At 42.4% G+C, this 14,151-nt stretch overlaps 1 pseudogene across 1 annotated transcript; it reads left to right on the top strand.

Annotated features, from left to right (window-relative positions):
• The first annotated feature begins 1,774 nt into the window (after positions 1–1,774).
• On the top strand, positions 1,775–13,200 carry LOC118240081 (pre-mRNA-processing factor 17-like; annotated as a pseudogene). Its single transcript, XR_014123447.1, has 15 exons — positions 1,775–1,960; positions 2,389–2,475; positions 2,566–2,695; positions 2,879–2,964; positions 3,105–3,241; positions 3,475–3,571; positions 3,776–3,915; positions 5,657–5,731; positions 7,247–7,292; positions 8,221–8,322; positions 8,802–8,917; positions 9,474–9,607; positions 11,303–11,379; positions 12,325–12,469; positions 12,594–13,200. The product of XR_014123447.1 is annotated as a pre-mRNA-processing factor 17-like (transcript).
• The last annotated feature ends 951 nt before the right edge of the window (positions 13,201–14,151 follow it).

Raw genomic sequence — 14,151 nt, 5'->3', positions numbered from 1 at the left:
ACTAATGAGTTAGTGTTATTCACCATGAATTAATATATTAGTAATCATTTATCATGGTTACTGTCTAGCTTGATCTTAATGAACTAATCATGAACTAATGAGTTAGTGTTATTCATCATGAATTAATATATTAGTAATCATTTATTATGGTTACTGTTTAGCTGGATCTTAATGAACTAATCACGAACTAATGAGTTAGTGTTATTCATCATGAATTAATATATTAGTAATCATTTATCATGGTTACTGTCTAGCTGGATCTTAATGAACTAATCATGAACTAATGAGTTAGTGTTATTCATCATGAATTAATATATTAGTAATCATTTATAAGATCTATCTAAGCTCTCACTTCATAATTATCTGATCATGAATAGATCAGAAAGTCAGATGATATGCTTAATTGGGTATTTAAGTGTTATGCTTAATTGGGTATTTCTTTATTAGATAATGAATTGTGCCATTGCACACGTGCAGGAACAATGGAACTGCATTTAGTTAAAGTAAATGTTCAGAATGTTGTGAGGTTATTGTGTGTAGGGTTTGGAGTTGGGGCTCCAGAGGCTTTAGGTGGCAGGTCATATTTCCTAGAATAACCAGAGATGTTTCCTCACCTCTTGCCTTCTTTAAATGTGTTTTACAATAAAAGCCTCTTTGTGGGCACTGTCTTTGAGGACATGTCCTGCTGTAATATTCACAGTCTACATGTGTTTTTGAGGACGTGTCCTGCTGTAATATTCACAGTCTATTAATATTCACTGTTGTGTTAGTCTGTGTTGAGTGAAGAGCTGTGTATGTTGTGTTAGTCTGTGTTGTGTGAAGAGCTGTGTGTGTTGTGTTAGTCTGTGCTGTGTGAAGAGCAGTGAGTTGTTGTGTTAGTCTGTGTTGTGTGAAGAGCTGTGTGTGTTGTGTTAGTCTGTGTTGTATGAAGAGCATTGAGTTGTTGTGTTAGTATGTGTTGTGTGTTGTGTAATTGATTTATTATTTGTCATTATTTATTAGCTAAATATATGCAGTTGATGTGCTGCGATGTCTTAGGGTTAATATGATGAATATGAACCTTGAAGCCAAAGTTATAGGTTCGTTTTTTATGTAACAATGTAATATTGAATATAGTCTGATAATGTGCTCTCACTGTACTAACTAGAGTAATTGAGCTCCTTCTTCTTAGAGGCAGTACAGAAGTTTGGCTTTCCACTAAAGTATGATCAGCAAATAGATGTGGCTCACCCTGGTACTCATTCCTCAGTGATTGGAGCATTAGCTGTCAGTTAAAGATGTAGAATCTTATTTTTATGTTAAATAAATGTTATACTGGACGTCAGCTGCTGTATTCTTCTTTTTTTTGAGTAATTTGATAATTTCAACCATTTACAGATTCTTTATTTAAATAATTTGAAGTCCTTCTCTAAGCAGCGCTGGTGCCAACAGGTTGTTCTGGTGGAGTGGACGCCATCACAAGCAGATGTTATGCTGCACTCAGAGCTTCCATGAAGTGAGAAACCTCACACTGTAAAGTGTCTGTTGATCTGCACTTTCAGTTGATCGCAAACCCACCATGTCAAATAAAGACCAAAAGTCTGAAACTGAAAAAAAAAAGATCTCAACGTGGTTATAAAAGTGAAAACAGAATTCCTTTGAATTAATAAATCATATTCTATCATTTAATCAAAGCTGTTGTATTCTTCAAAGTTCAAAATCAAAAGTCAGGAAATAACGAAGCTAGGCAACATTAATGAATGATATTAATGTTCGTGACGAACACCAACAACACTCAAGATGCCGATAGTGGCAGGTTGTCTCGCTGCATACGGGAGTGATTCAGAATCAGAAAATGAATCAGCCCAATACAAGTCCCGAGAAAGTAGACCCAGACGCAGTCTCACATCTTCAGCCTTTAAAATCTGTAAGAAAGACGAGTTTATCTGTTCTTAATTCAGCACCTGAGGTCGCCGTCAAGGTATGGTACATGTCGGCTAGCATGTCTGGGTAGCTAACGCTAACTAGCTTACTCGCTAACGGCAGCTCGATTAGCTAGTTAGCTAACCTAGCTAAATAACTTGCTCAGCTAGTTAACGCTACCTAGCTAAATTTTATTTGACGCGAGTTTCCTCGTGTGGTTATGTTTAAAACCTTTATATAGGACTCATATACGGTGACATGAAGTGTGGTGTGCCACCTAAAAGACAACAACGCTAGCGTAACTAAGAATATCATGAAGTAACACAATGTGTAAATAGTTTGCAAAGTAGCTAGCTAAGTGGCTATCTTAATAATATCCTTCATTAATGTTGCCTAGCTTCGTTATTTCCTGACTTCTTAAATAACCAGCGTTCGTTGGCCATCTAGATTGTTAATTTACAATGTCTTCGTGTTGCTGTATTGCAGGAAGATGTTGAGACGGGCACACACATTGATCCCTCACTCAAAGAGCTCCTCTACAACCCTACTTACGAAACCATGTTTGCACCCGAGGTAAGGTCACGGTCAAGAGAGTTTATATGTGGTAAAGGAACCATTTCAGTGTTTTGTTTAACGTAAAGCACCGTCCTCTGTGTGTTGTAGTTTGGACCAGTTAATCCATTCAAAACGCAGCAAATGGCTGCGCCAAGGAACATGCTTTCTGGATATGCTGAGCCCGCCCATGTCAACGATTTCATGTTTGAACAACAAAGAAGGACGTTTTCCACTTTCGGTAAGGGACATGCATATTTTACATTTACTAAAGAGAATTTGTGTCTCAGAATGATTTGATCATGGTGCAATAGCCAGTCTTGTCAGTATTCTCACCACACTAGTTATAGTGAGTATTATGAAATATTCATACTTAGTTTAAATCTTTATTTCCGAGCACGAGATGCTCACTATATTTTAATAGGGTATGCGTTAGACCATCTGTGGACAGCAGTCAAGTCTCATCCAGCAGCTACATAGTAGCAGTGGAGGAAGCAGAGAAAAAGAAAGGTACTAGACATGACCTGGTTTTTCTCTGCTCATTGGTTGCAATTGGTTGTGGGTCTGCCTGAAGCTACAACCACCCCATCCCACCTTCCCTGTTGCTGCTTGGACAGTTCTTTGCAGCTGTGCACATCTGTTCTCCACAGGGTTGACCGTGTTTGAGTCGGGCCTAAAGAAGGAGAAGAGGAAGCGGGTGAAAGGGGGAGACGCATCAGAGATCGACAGCTTCTTGGGGCCCTGGGCCAAGTATCAGGATGAGAAGGACGTGGCCAAACCTTCAGAGGTCAGAGTTTGCCCACATGGGTTCCTTACACTCTATGATAATCACTTGGGCTTTTTTGTTTGTTTTTGTTTTTATCTTTGCTTGCTTTGCACCTTGTGGCAGGCTGTCTAATCCAAATTTGTTAGCCGTTACTTCACAACATAAAGGCTAGGTTTAGCCTAGGCAGCGCGTTTATATATCATTTACTTCAACTGCACTTTGAGGATCCCACTCTGTCATATTCTGTTTGATAGGAGGAGCAGAAGGAGCTGGACGAAATCACAGCAAAGAGGCAGAAAAGAGGCAAGAATGAGGAAGAGGCCTTTGCTGAGGAGAAAACCATTCTACACGGTAAGACACATGGCAGCTGTTCCAACCCATTACGCTTCACAAAGTCGGATTTACTTTTGTCCACAGCATGAATTTGTTCAGCTCCCATTACTTTCTTAAAGCTAGCAGGACTAACATAATCTCTCTCAAGTTTCTCTGATTTTCTTTTTGTTGAAATGGCTAAAAGCCTCTTTCCTCACCCTTTGATGTGTCTTCGCTCCACAGTCAAAGACACGTATGACTACCAGGGCCGCTCGTACCTGCACGTCCCGCAGGACGTGGGCATTAAACTGCGCTTGGCGGAAATACCCGACAAATGTTACCTGCCCAAGAAGCAGCTGCACGTCTGGACCGGGCACACCAAGGTGAGGAGGCGTGTGTGTGTTCTTGTGCATTCACATGTGCGCGCATGTTCACATGCGTGCGCATCTGCTTTTATGAGTGGAATGTAGTGAGAGTAGACCGACTCTGATTAATTATCTAATGCATAATGATATCTAGTGCATAATGATGATGGAATGACAAATTAGTTTTGTTCATGTATTTGGGAGTGAGAGAGCGAAAGGGAAATGCATTACAGAGGAGGATGCTTTTATGCTTGGTGGAAAATATCCGGAGAAATTACTTGCCTACATGGTACCATTTTTGAATGTAAGTGTTTTTACGAAGTGGCACAATATGAACAAAATATTAATTTCAGCTATTTTGAATAGAGATTGCACTAATACTTGAGCTGGAATACATCCTGTTTTCAGTTTAGTCTCTATGAAATCATTATGTTACATTTATATTGGACTTTTCTAGCCAAGGGTGCTTTATAAACTATTTTTAAAAAAGGGAAAGAAATTGTATATTCAATCAATATACTATAATGTAATTGGTTTGTAGATTTATCTTAGAGTGGTACTGTGGTCACAAGTATTAATTTAAATGAACTGTAAGTAGTGTATTACATTACAAAGTTAGAATGCATGTCTGTGATTGGTCAGGAAGTTTGAGTAGCTGTGATTTGTTAGAACACAGAGTACGTTCACCAGGGCTATCAGCTACAATTAGAGGGCCCTGGACGTATGCAGTGGTTGGGACGTTCATATGAAAAATACTGCCGTTTGTAACTTGCAGTGTTCTAAAACATCAGCCAGTGAGAGAAACACAAACATAATTTTGGTTTTAATTTTGCAGTTAATGAATTGGCTCAAGTCTTGATTAGGATTAGATTTACTCTGTCTCACATAATGTCTGCTTTCAACGTGATTGGTGTTTGCCGTTTAGACTTGTGAACTCCTTAGCCTGGTCTGATATTCACTCACGATGTTTTCTGGAGCACTGGAGGTCAACATACCCGTCTCTCTCCTTCTTTTCTTGCTCCTCCTTTCTTCTATCCCTTTCTTTCTTTCTTTCTTCATCTCTTCATCTGTGTGTCAGCCTCAGAGCACTTCCTTTATTTTAGCAAGTGTCAGAATGTTGATTTGAGATCAGCTCCCCCACATTCTTTTCTGTTCCCAGTGCCAATCCCAAGTCCAGAACCTTGGCGCTGTTGATGTCTGTTGGAGTCACATCATATTGGCATCTAAACTTTGAATGTGAACACATTGTGTGATGTCAGTTATGTCTGTGTGAAATCAAAAGTGTTTGCACTTAAGCTAGCAAAGCGAGCTTGCTGTTGAAATGCCCCCATTTTACATACAATATGTACAGAAAACCGGTCAGGGTGCTACTGAAGTTAGTAGAGCACTTCAGTACCCGTGTCGAGGCCTGATGCTTCTGTTACCACTTCTCCACTGTTCGTTATGGTGTAAAAGGCATCAGTCCAGGCTCATTCTATTAACGGTAGGAAATGTGGTCAGCACTGGGTGCAGTCATTCGTTCCTTGAAAACACTCTCGTTTTAGTTTATCCACGCAGCCACAGAATAATCAGGACGCAGCTCTCAATTAAGGCAGCACTGAACATTACATTTGTGGGCCACGACGCCAGTGTGCGAAAGAGTAGAAGCTAACCTCGTGGCCCTTGTAAATGGCTCTTGAAAGCAGGTGGTGTTTAATTGCACATGAAGTGCACACACACAGTTGGCTCATCTCCTCTCCACTCCATCTTCCACTCGTAGGGTGTCAGCGCCATTCAGTTGTTTCCTGGGTCTGGCCACCTGCTTCTCTCCTGCTCTATGGACTGTAAGATCAAGGTAGGTTTTATCTCTCACACTCAGACTTATTGAGCATACCTCTGGGGAAAACAAAGTGGTGTTCATTCTGATGGCTGTTTCTGAGGATGGTGGGTGGCTGGGGGGGTTCACAAATCATTTTTCTAAGCAATTACTCTTTGTCTGCAATTGTTTTTCATAAGCATTCACTATTATAAGTATCGGCAGGGATGTGTTGCATAATGCCGAATACCTACGCCTAACAGGCTCCCAAATGTGGGTATTCAGTGAGGAATATGATCATTAATTTATGTAGTACGTTTCTCACTGTTAAGGCCACTTTGCAATAGCAATAATAATAATGTTACAAATTAGTGGTCGACTAATTAATCAACTGATTAATGCCATTTTGTGACGGTCGGCTTTAGCTGATCGCCCCCTCTCCACCCTTCACCCCTGTGGCAAAGTTAGTTTAAGAATTGCCTTTGGAAATTGTTGCATTTTTTTTCTAATTTAGTTGCTACATTTTTTTTAAATCAGTGCACTACAGAGTGCAGATCTACAACAGAGATAATGCAGACAATAACAGTGTTAAATGTTCATTTAAATTCTGCAATTTTTGGTCGCATTTGTTGTTAATATTAAATTGTTGTATTTTATAAGGTGCAGAAAGTTATACCAGTATTATATATTGCCCATCTGCCTCCCTACTCTCTAAATATTGCCATCAGCCATTGAAAATCTTATAGCGGTTGCCCTCTAATACGAATAAAATAAGTTACAGATAGCTTGGTTCTATCCTTAAGATGAGTGATTTTTACTTTTGCAAAATAAATTGTTGCTACATGCAATATCTGATCCCTAACCATTCAAGAAACGTTTGGAAGCCTGTATAAGGAGAGCTGAATAATGGAAAAACAGACTTGTGTTTTACTGTGCTTGGCTCTTTTTAGAAGTCTTCCTGACTGGATATCAGTTATTTTTAGATACCCTTAGACAAACATATAGATATATCATAGTCAGTAGAGGTCAGTACTGCCTGCTTTACATTTACCTGACGATATTATCCGAAGCGACTTACAATGTTGACTGAGTACAATTTGAGCAATTGAAAGTTAAGGGCCTTGCTCAGGGGCCCAACAGTGGCAATTTGGCACCAGTGGGGCTTGAATTGGCAACCTTCTGATTACAAGCAAAGTATCTTAACCATTGGGCTATCATTGGCGGCTCTGCACAGAGGACAGCAAAGCAGAGTTCAAATGTTGGGTCATCTTCATAATTTGGAGCATTTTGTTCTTAGCCCACTCTGCAGTGTGATTAATTTGATCTATTTGCCCTAGCTTGCTGATTGCCTTTGCTTTCTTCAGCCATGCTAACAATCATTTCAAATAGCTGAAAGCAGAATTTAAGAAGAGATCATGGATGTGTCCACCAGCCAACCCACGCAAACATTTACGCACTGTTTCCTGGGAAGACATTTTAGCACTGCTTTCAGTTTCTGCCATTTGTCATATCTGTCTGGCATGGGATTTAAAGCTCTTTTTTTTCCTTTTGTAGCTTTGGGAAGTCTACAGTGACAGGAGGTGCTTACGGACATTTATTGGTAAGAAGGGGTGTTTCCTGAGTAGCTGTTTCATAATCCAGAAAGCTCTTGACTCCATCTTAGAATGCTGTTGTAAAAGGACATTTAGGGCACAAATTTTAAAGGAAAAGAACTCAGGTTTGCAATGTACCTGCAGAAAGATCTGGTGCTCCAGATGAATATAGTGATGTTATTTTTGTTTGCACCTCGAGGCAGAGAATTGATGAGACTGAGCTTGAGAACATGAAAGGCTCTCAGAACACGGTGCCCTCTGATCAATGTCTCTCCCTCTTTCCCTGCTTCCCTCTGTCTCTCCCTCCTCTGTTCTCTTTATTGAGCTTTGTCAGATACCACCAGAATGTTTTTGCTTGTGTTATGGTTTCTAAGGGAGCGTGCAGGTAACGTGTACAGAATCTTCTGATGTTTTCCCAGCCTATAGACGAAGTGGAGTAAAGTCGAAACGGGCTTTTCTACTGGTCCGGTTGTGCTTGTCGAGATCCATCCATCGTGTATTATTCAACAATGAGGCGGTTGCCGGGCGATCGAGCCCCGCAGCATGAGCACCGGCTCACTGGAGGCGTCGTTAAGGGGTCCCTGCTACCCAAGCCAGTATCTGTGGGGCACCGTCCCGGTTACATTCGCCAGCTGTTGCAGAAACCCCTCCAAACCAGTGCTGGGTGGTCCACAGCAAGTTTTGTCTCATAACTGTCACACATGTTGCATGTACAAATAGAAAAGAATAGAGCAGGATACTCTGTCGGTGTATCTCTCTCTTTCGCGTTCTCTCTCACATGTACTGTCACATTATACTTCTTGTTGTCATGTCGTTTTCCGCTGGTGATCTCAGTCTACCTTATTATATGTGCTTGTCCGGGACACAACAGTGTCAGAACAGATGAAGGCAAATGCTAATGGCTTGCTTTCTCCATGGCCCTTCTCCTTGCTGCAGGTCACAGTAAGGCAGTGCGCGACATCTGCTTCAACAACGCTGGAACTCAATTCCTCAGCGCCGGTTACGATCGCTACCTCAAGCTGTGGGACTCTGAGACAGGTGAGCACCACGCACACACCTTTTGGAGACCAACCTGTTTTCTGTGCCTCCCTAGCTTCCAAGTGTTTCTCTCACATTGAGTTGGCATGCAACTTTTCTGTAGTTGGGGTCTTTAAAGAAGCACTCTGCCAGTCATGCACTCTGCCAGTCACGTCTCTGTACGGATGGGAGTCTCCTTCACCAGCATATACTCGTCCCTTCTCTCTGCTCCTCCACTAGGAGGAGCCACTCGTACAGGGCGCACAGGGTTGTTCTTGGGTCAGATTCTGAAACCGGATGTGGGGTAACTCGCACCGCTGTGCTTTGATCAGTGCCATCCGTGTCTGAGCTTATGATTCACTCACTCAGGCGGCCTGCTTCCTTCCAACCCCGTACTCCTCTGGGGAGAGGAGTGCACCTCCTGTGTGCTGAAAGAGGTTGAGGGGTGGAGGATGTTCGTGTCTGCTGGCCACTCTTGACAGAATTCCTTCTGCCTTCAGGTCAGTGCATCTCCAGGTTCACTAACAGGAAAGTCCCCTACTGTGTAAAGTTTAACCCAGACGAGGACAGACAAAACCTGTTTGTTGCCGGAATGTCGGACAAGAAGATTGTGCAGGTAAGCTATATGCATGCATGGGGGGGGTGTACGTGTGCACATGCCTGAGATAGACTGCCTAAGACTGTCCTTAGCGTTCATCTTGCTGTTAGTTTTTAGGTGTTAGACTGTCCACACATGCATGCTCGCACATCCCCAAACCCACACCCAAGAGAAGCCTTGGTTACCCTCAGTAAATCTGAAGACAAGACCTTATTTCACGCTCTGTGCTTCCCTCAATAGAAGGAGAGAGTGTTTGTGTGTGTATGTGCAATGTGAGGAGGAGGGGTACTGAAGGATGGATAGATTCACATGAGGGAGAAGTTGAGGAGGAGAGCGAATTAGTGCAGTCCTTCAGCAGCAAACATGATGGGAGTAAATAATCAAAGCTGAAAAACTACTCACCTCTCCTTCCCTCAGCCTCCAGCTCCATCTCATCAGTCTCTGTCACAGGCAGAGACCAAAAGTCATCATCTGATCTGCTACCGTAGGGATACATTAGAGATTGTGTGTGTGTTTGTGTGTGTGTGTGTGTGGAGAATAAAGCCCTGTTCCTGCCCCGCTGTCACCTACCTAGTGGGACATCCGCTCTGGGGAGGTGGTACAGGAGTACGACCGCCACCTGGGAGCCGTCAACACCATCACGTTTGTGGACGAGAACCGCCGCTTCGTCAGCACCTCCGATGACAAGAGCTTGCGCGTGTGGGAGTGGTGAGTGGGCGGTGCCACATTCACATATGAATGAACAACCTTTTGTTTCTCATATTGATTTTAACTCGGTGTGTTGTATGTGACCACACTGAACTTGATGGGTTGCTGGTTAATGTGTGAGTCGAATGCAGAATTGGCCAGCAGTAGTTGGATTCAGTGCATATGGGGAAAGTTTTTAGATGCATATTTAAAATGTTTCATTTTCAAATGCAAAACATTGACTTAAACTGTGTGTATAGACACGCTCCAGCTGGCCATGTCAACATCTGTGTGCAGTATAATCTGTAAAAGACATTAAGCAAATGCACTGTTTTAATATTGTAATTGCATGCAGAACCGAGGTAAATAAGTTCTTTGCCATGAGACCTCCCTGCTTGAGGAGTCTCCATTGCTCTGGGCCATAACGTGGATTTGTCTGTTGTCTTGGGTGTCTAGTATTCAGACCCCTCTGCAAAAAATATAAAACACCTGGGGCTAGTCAGTTATCTGTCTCTTGGCGAGAGTCTTTAGAGTGGACTTATTTACATGTAGATATTGATTGGCTTTCAGCTTAGGCCTTGGTGGTAGTTTGACACTGGGGCACTAATTATTCCCACGGTAACTTTTTAAATAGGCATTAAATACCATGTATCGTGTAGTGTGTGGCACAGGGCAATTACTGTCAGATGTGATGAATGTAGCAGTTTTTGGGTTCGGCCATGTCTAAGCATGATGCAGCTCCATTTCCTCACAGTTGATCCAGTAGCACTTAGTGCTATATCCAAACACTTGAATACTATTTTGTGTGACTTTGCCCTATCTTGTGCATCCCTACAACTTTAGCCCTAATTTCCTTTAGAATACTCTTTGGTAATTATTTTCATAGCTTTTCATCTGATTTACAGTCTGACCAATGGTACTTGAATTAATTTTCTGGATAAAAAGTAAACTTGGAGCTTCCATTGTAAGTAATTAGTCATTTTTGTCAGAAAATTTTATCTAAAACCAATATCACTTTAAGGCAGGCAGTACAGTTCTCTTGGAGAATATATTAATCTGATTTGTTAGTAGTGTAATGGATCAAGGAGAACATGAACTTTTTCACATTTTCTTTTTTGTTGTCCTAGTGTCATTAGCTATGATACATTAATTTGCTGTTAACTTCTGTGCGACATTGCCTTTTGATGAATTTTCACATCAATACACTGTCTTAACTGTTTAAATCTCCACTTTCTGGAGATTTTTTTTTTTTTTTTGAGTCACTCCACACTGACGTGCTCCCTAGGTTGTGAGATGGATGAGGATAAGACTGGACTGCAGTATCATTGTCTTACAAGCTACATTTTTCTCAGTAGATTTTGTAGCTTCTGCCAGTATTTGCGTTTTGTAGTCTGGGAAGGACTACAAAACCCACTGTCTCTCTTTGGGGTAGGAAAGATGACAAATTTACCTTCTTTGTCAACAGAGTGGCACTGGCTAATCAGGAGTGTTTAGTTACACAGCCAGAACAGAAAGGAAAGGAGGAAAACCACAATAAAATAAGTTTGAGGCTCAAATATTTAAAAATGTAGCTCCACATCATTTGCACTTGTTTGTGCAGGTCGAGTGGCCCGGTCTGCTTCCTCTACACCATAGTTTGGTGCTAAACATTAAATGCGCTCATTGCATGAACTGAAGGTGTCTGGTTTTCATAAACACCTCCTCTCGTTTTTTTAGGGACATTCCAGTGGATTTCAAGTACATTGTGGAGCCCAGTATGCATTCGATGCCTGCGGTGACGTTATCACCCAGTGGTGAGTGTGCTTTTGCTTGGGCATTGCTTCACTGGTACAATACCTCCTCTGCATGCACATGCACACACCCACTTTACTTTCCACTTTCAGACTTCCATTAAATTCTTTGTGGCTTGCACTCCCCAAAGTGAGTAGTTGTGCGCATTTTTTGCCTTTCAAATAATATTTTTCGACTCCATTTCTCTTTCCCCCAGTGTCTCATGCGGAGTTCTCAGATTTTGTTTTTACACATCTTGTTTCCTTCCTGGTAGTGCATAATTTATGGAAATCTTATGTACTCTCTCACTCACATAAAGACCAACTGTAGGAACGAAATGGAAAAGAGGCAGAAAAATGAACTCTTCCTCACCTTTCTTCCATTATTCTTTCTTTTCTTATTTATTTATATATATTGGAGTCTATTTTCTTTTGTTTTCAATTTCTATTTTCCTTTAAAGCGTGCATTGAAGGGCTTGGGCCCGTACGCCGTTAGGGGGAGCCAGGCAGGCTGGTGCAAGTTTTAACTGACTATCTAGTGGGCCTAATGTGGGGCTCATGCAGACTGAGCAGGGAGCCGCCTCCTGAAGAACGCACAATAGATGAAAAGCAGCTGTTTTGCGGTTGAAGTACACACTCGAGTGCCAACTCGAGCTGATCAAAGGGATCGCTACTTCAGTGGCAAACGCCACCTTTGATCTCGCTGACAGCCACGTGTATCAAGGCAGGTGGAGGTTGCTTTTTTCTGCTCCTTCACATGTGCTTGTTCTCTTTTGAGGGGGATTTTGTGTGCTGATCTGTTTACATGCCCTTGCCTTCCTCTTCACGTGGGCAGACGTCTGAGTCGAGAGCACATCAGATACTCAGCTGGCTTTAGAAACAGCGCTGCTACCATTACAAAGTTTAGTTCACCACTGCACAGTTTTGAACTGGATATCTTTATCTGTATGTCTGCTTGCTTTCTTGTAGGCAAATGGCTAGCCTGTCAGTCCATGGATAATCAGATCCTGATATTCGGAGCCCAGAATCGGTTCAGGCTCAGCAAGAAGAAAGTGTTTAAGGGCCACATGGTTGCCGGGTATGCCTGCCAGGTGGACTTTTCTCCCGATATGAGGTAAGTGCTCTCCTCAGTCACATGACTCTCTTTCCAGTAATGGATCTACCGTAAGTCTAAAGTGGACGCAGTATCATTGTGCTGTGCTGCCATAATGTGCTTGTCTCATCGCCCCCAACTGTAGTTATGTGGTGTCTGGTGATGCTGACGGGAAGCTGAACATCTGGGACTGGAAGACCACCAAGCTGTACCACCGAATCAAGGCACACGACAAGGTGTGCATCAGCGCCCTCTGGCACCCCCACGAGACCTCCAAGGTCATCACCTGCGGCTGGGACGGACAAATCAAACTCTGGGACTAACAAGACAAGAGGGGAAAGGAAGGGGAAGAGCCGGTGGAAGAGTGAGCCTTAACAGCAGAGGGAGGAGACAGTCAGGTTGCTCCATTCAACCCCCCACCATGGTCTTTGCTCAGCTGAGCAGCTTTAGCGTCTGCTCCTTAGTAGAGAGTGGCTCAGTTCTCCAACCCTTGCTGTTTCACTGAAGTAGTTTATATTCTAGGCTTTGCTCAGTGCTGTGTGTGAATACTGAAGTTTATGGACTGGCATCCAGTCCTGATTTCTAGTGTAATTCCCCGCCCCCCCCCCTCCCCGCATATGGGTATTTTAAATTCTCTACTATATTTTCATTTCATTATTAAGGAGTCCTCCACCGCTAAAGCCGTGCATATCAGCACTTCAGTTCAGCGTGAGGCATCTGTTTCTAAGTGTAATAAAACATTTTGTACATCAGTCTGTTTGGTATCACTGGTGATCAGAATCAGACATGGCTGACAGCACAAGGGGTTGTCATTTGTATATTTGATGTAAGTTGTCTCTATCCTCTGACTACGTTGTATGGGCTAACCAAATGAATCACCATGGCCAGTTCCTCTCCTCTAACCTGGTCTAACTGGATCTGATCAATATTATAGTTGTTTTACATGCAGCTGATATTTTAGGATGATTTTGGCCCTCATTTTCTAATTATCTGAAATGGGACAAATGTGTACAAAACATCTTTGTTTCCAAGCAGGCTGAAAGTGCTGTAAATAATTTTTCTAGAAGACATTTGGCAATTTCTGCCCAAACTTCACTATGGCCTTTAAACAAGGTGATAGCAAACAGCCAACACAAAGCCAAAAGCAGATTAATAACACGGAGCTGGGAGGCACTAATCCGCCTCGTGTCATGAATCTACTGACGCAGTGACAAACTGCATTGCTTCCTTTTGATGATAAACATGCCTGATTCTCAAAGGCAAGTCAAATTTCCTTTGGACGGCGAGCGTACTTTGTGCACCACAATCAGATGATGATTTATTGTTTGTTTATCTTTGAACAAGAGGAGTCAAGGTGAGACTGCTAATGTAAAGCCCCTATTTTGCACTCCTTTCTTATGCCACTTTCGTTCCCTGTGAGTGCAGTTCATTTACTCGTTTGTTTGGTTTAATTAAGTGCCCAGAGTTCTGGCTTCAGTGAGGAGCAGATGCCTCGTTGGAAGCTATATAACCAGGCATTTGACTTATAAAGGGGGAGACCACTTTGTAAGTGTGAAAGGCTGGTTTCTATAGTTTTTTTGTTTTGTTTTTTCACATACGAGACCACAGTACTGAAAGCCGAAGCACATGAACGCGCTTAAGCAAGCACGGCTCATGTCTCTCTCGCACGCATGCACATGCAAGGGAAGTCAGCTTCCTGGGTC

Source organism: Electrophorus electricus, chromosome 1, assembly GCF_041902795.1.
Source record: "Electrophorus electricus isolate QZ-2024a chromosome 1, ASM4190279v1, whole genome shotgun sequence".
NCBI classification, from domain to species: domain Eukaryota; kingdom Metazoa; phylum Chordata; class Actinopteri; order Gymnotiformes; family Gymnotidae; genus Electrophorus; species Electrophorus electricus.
This window is presented reverse-complemented; position numbering and strand designations above follow the sequence as displayed.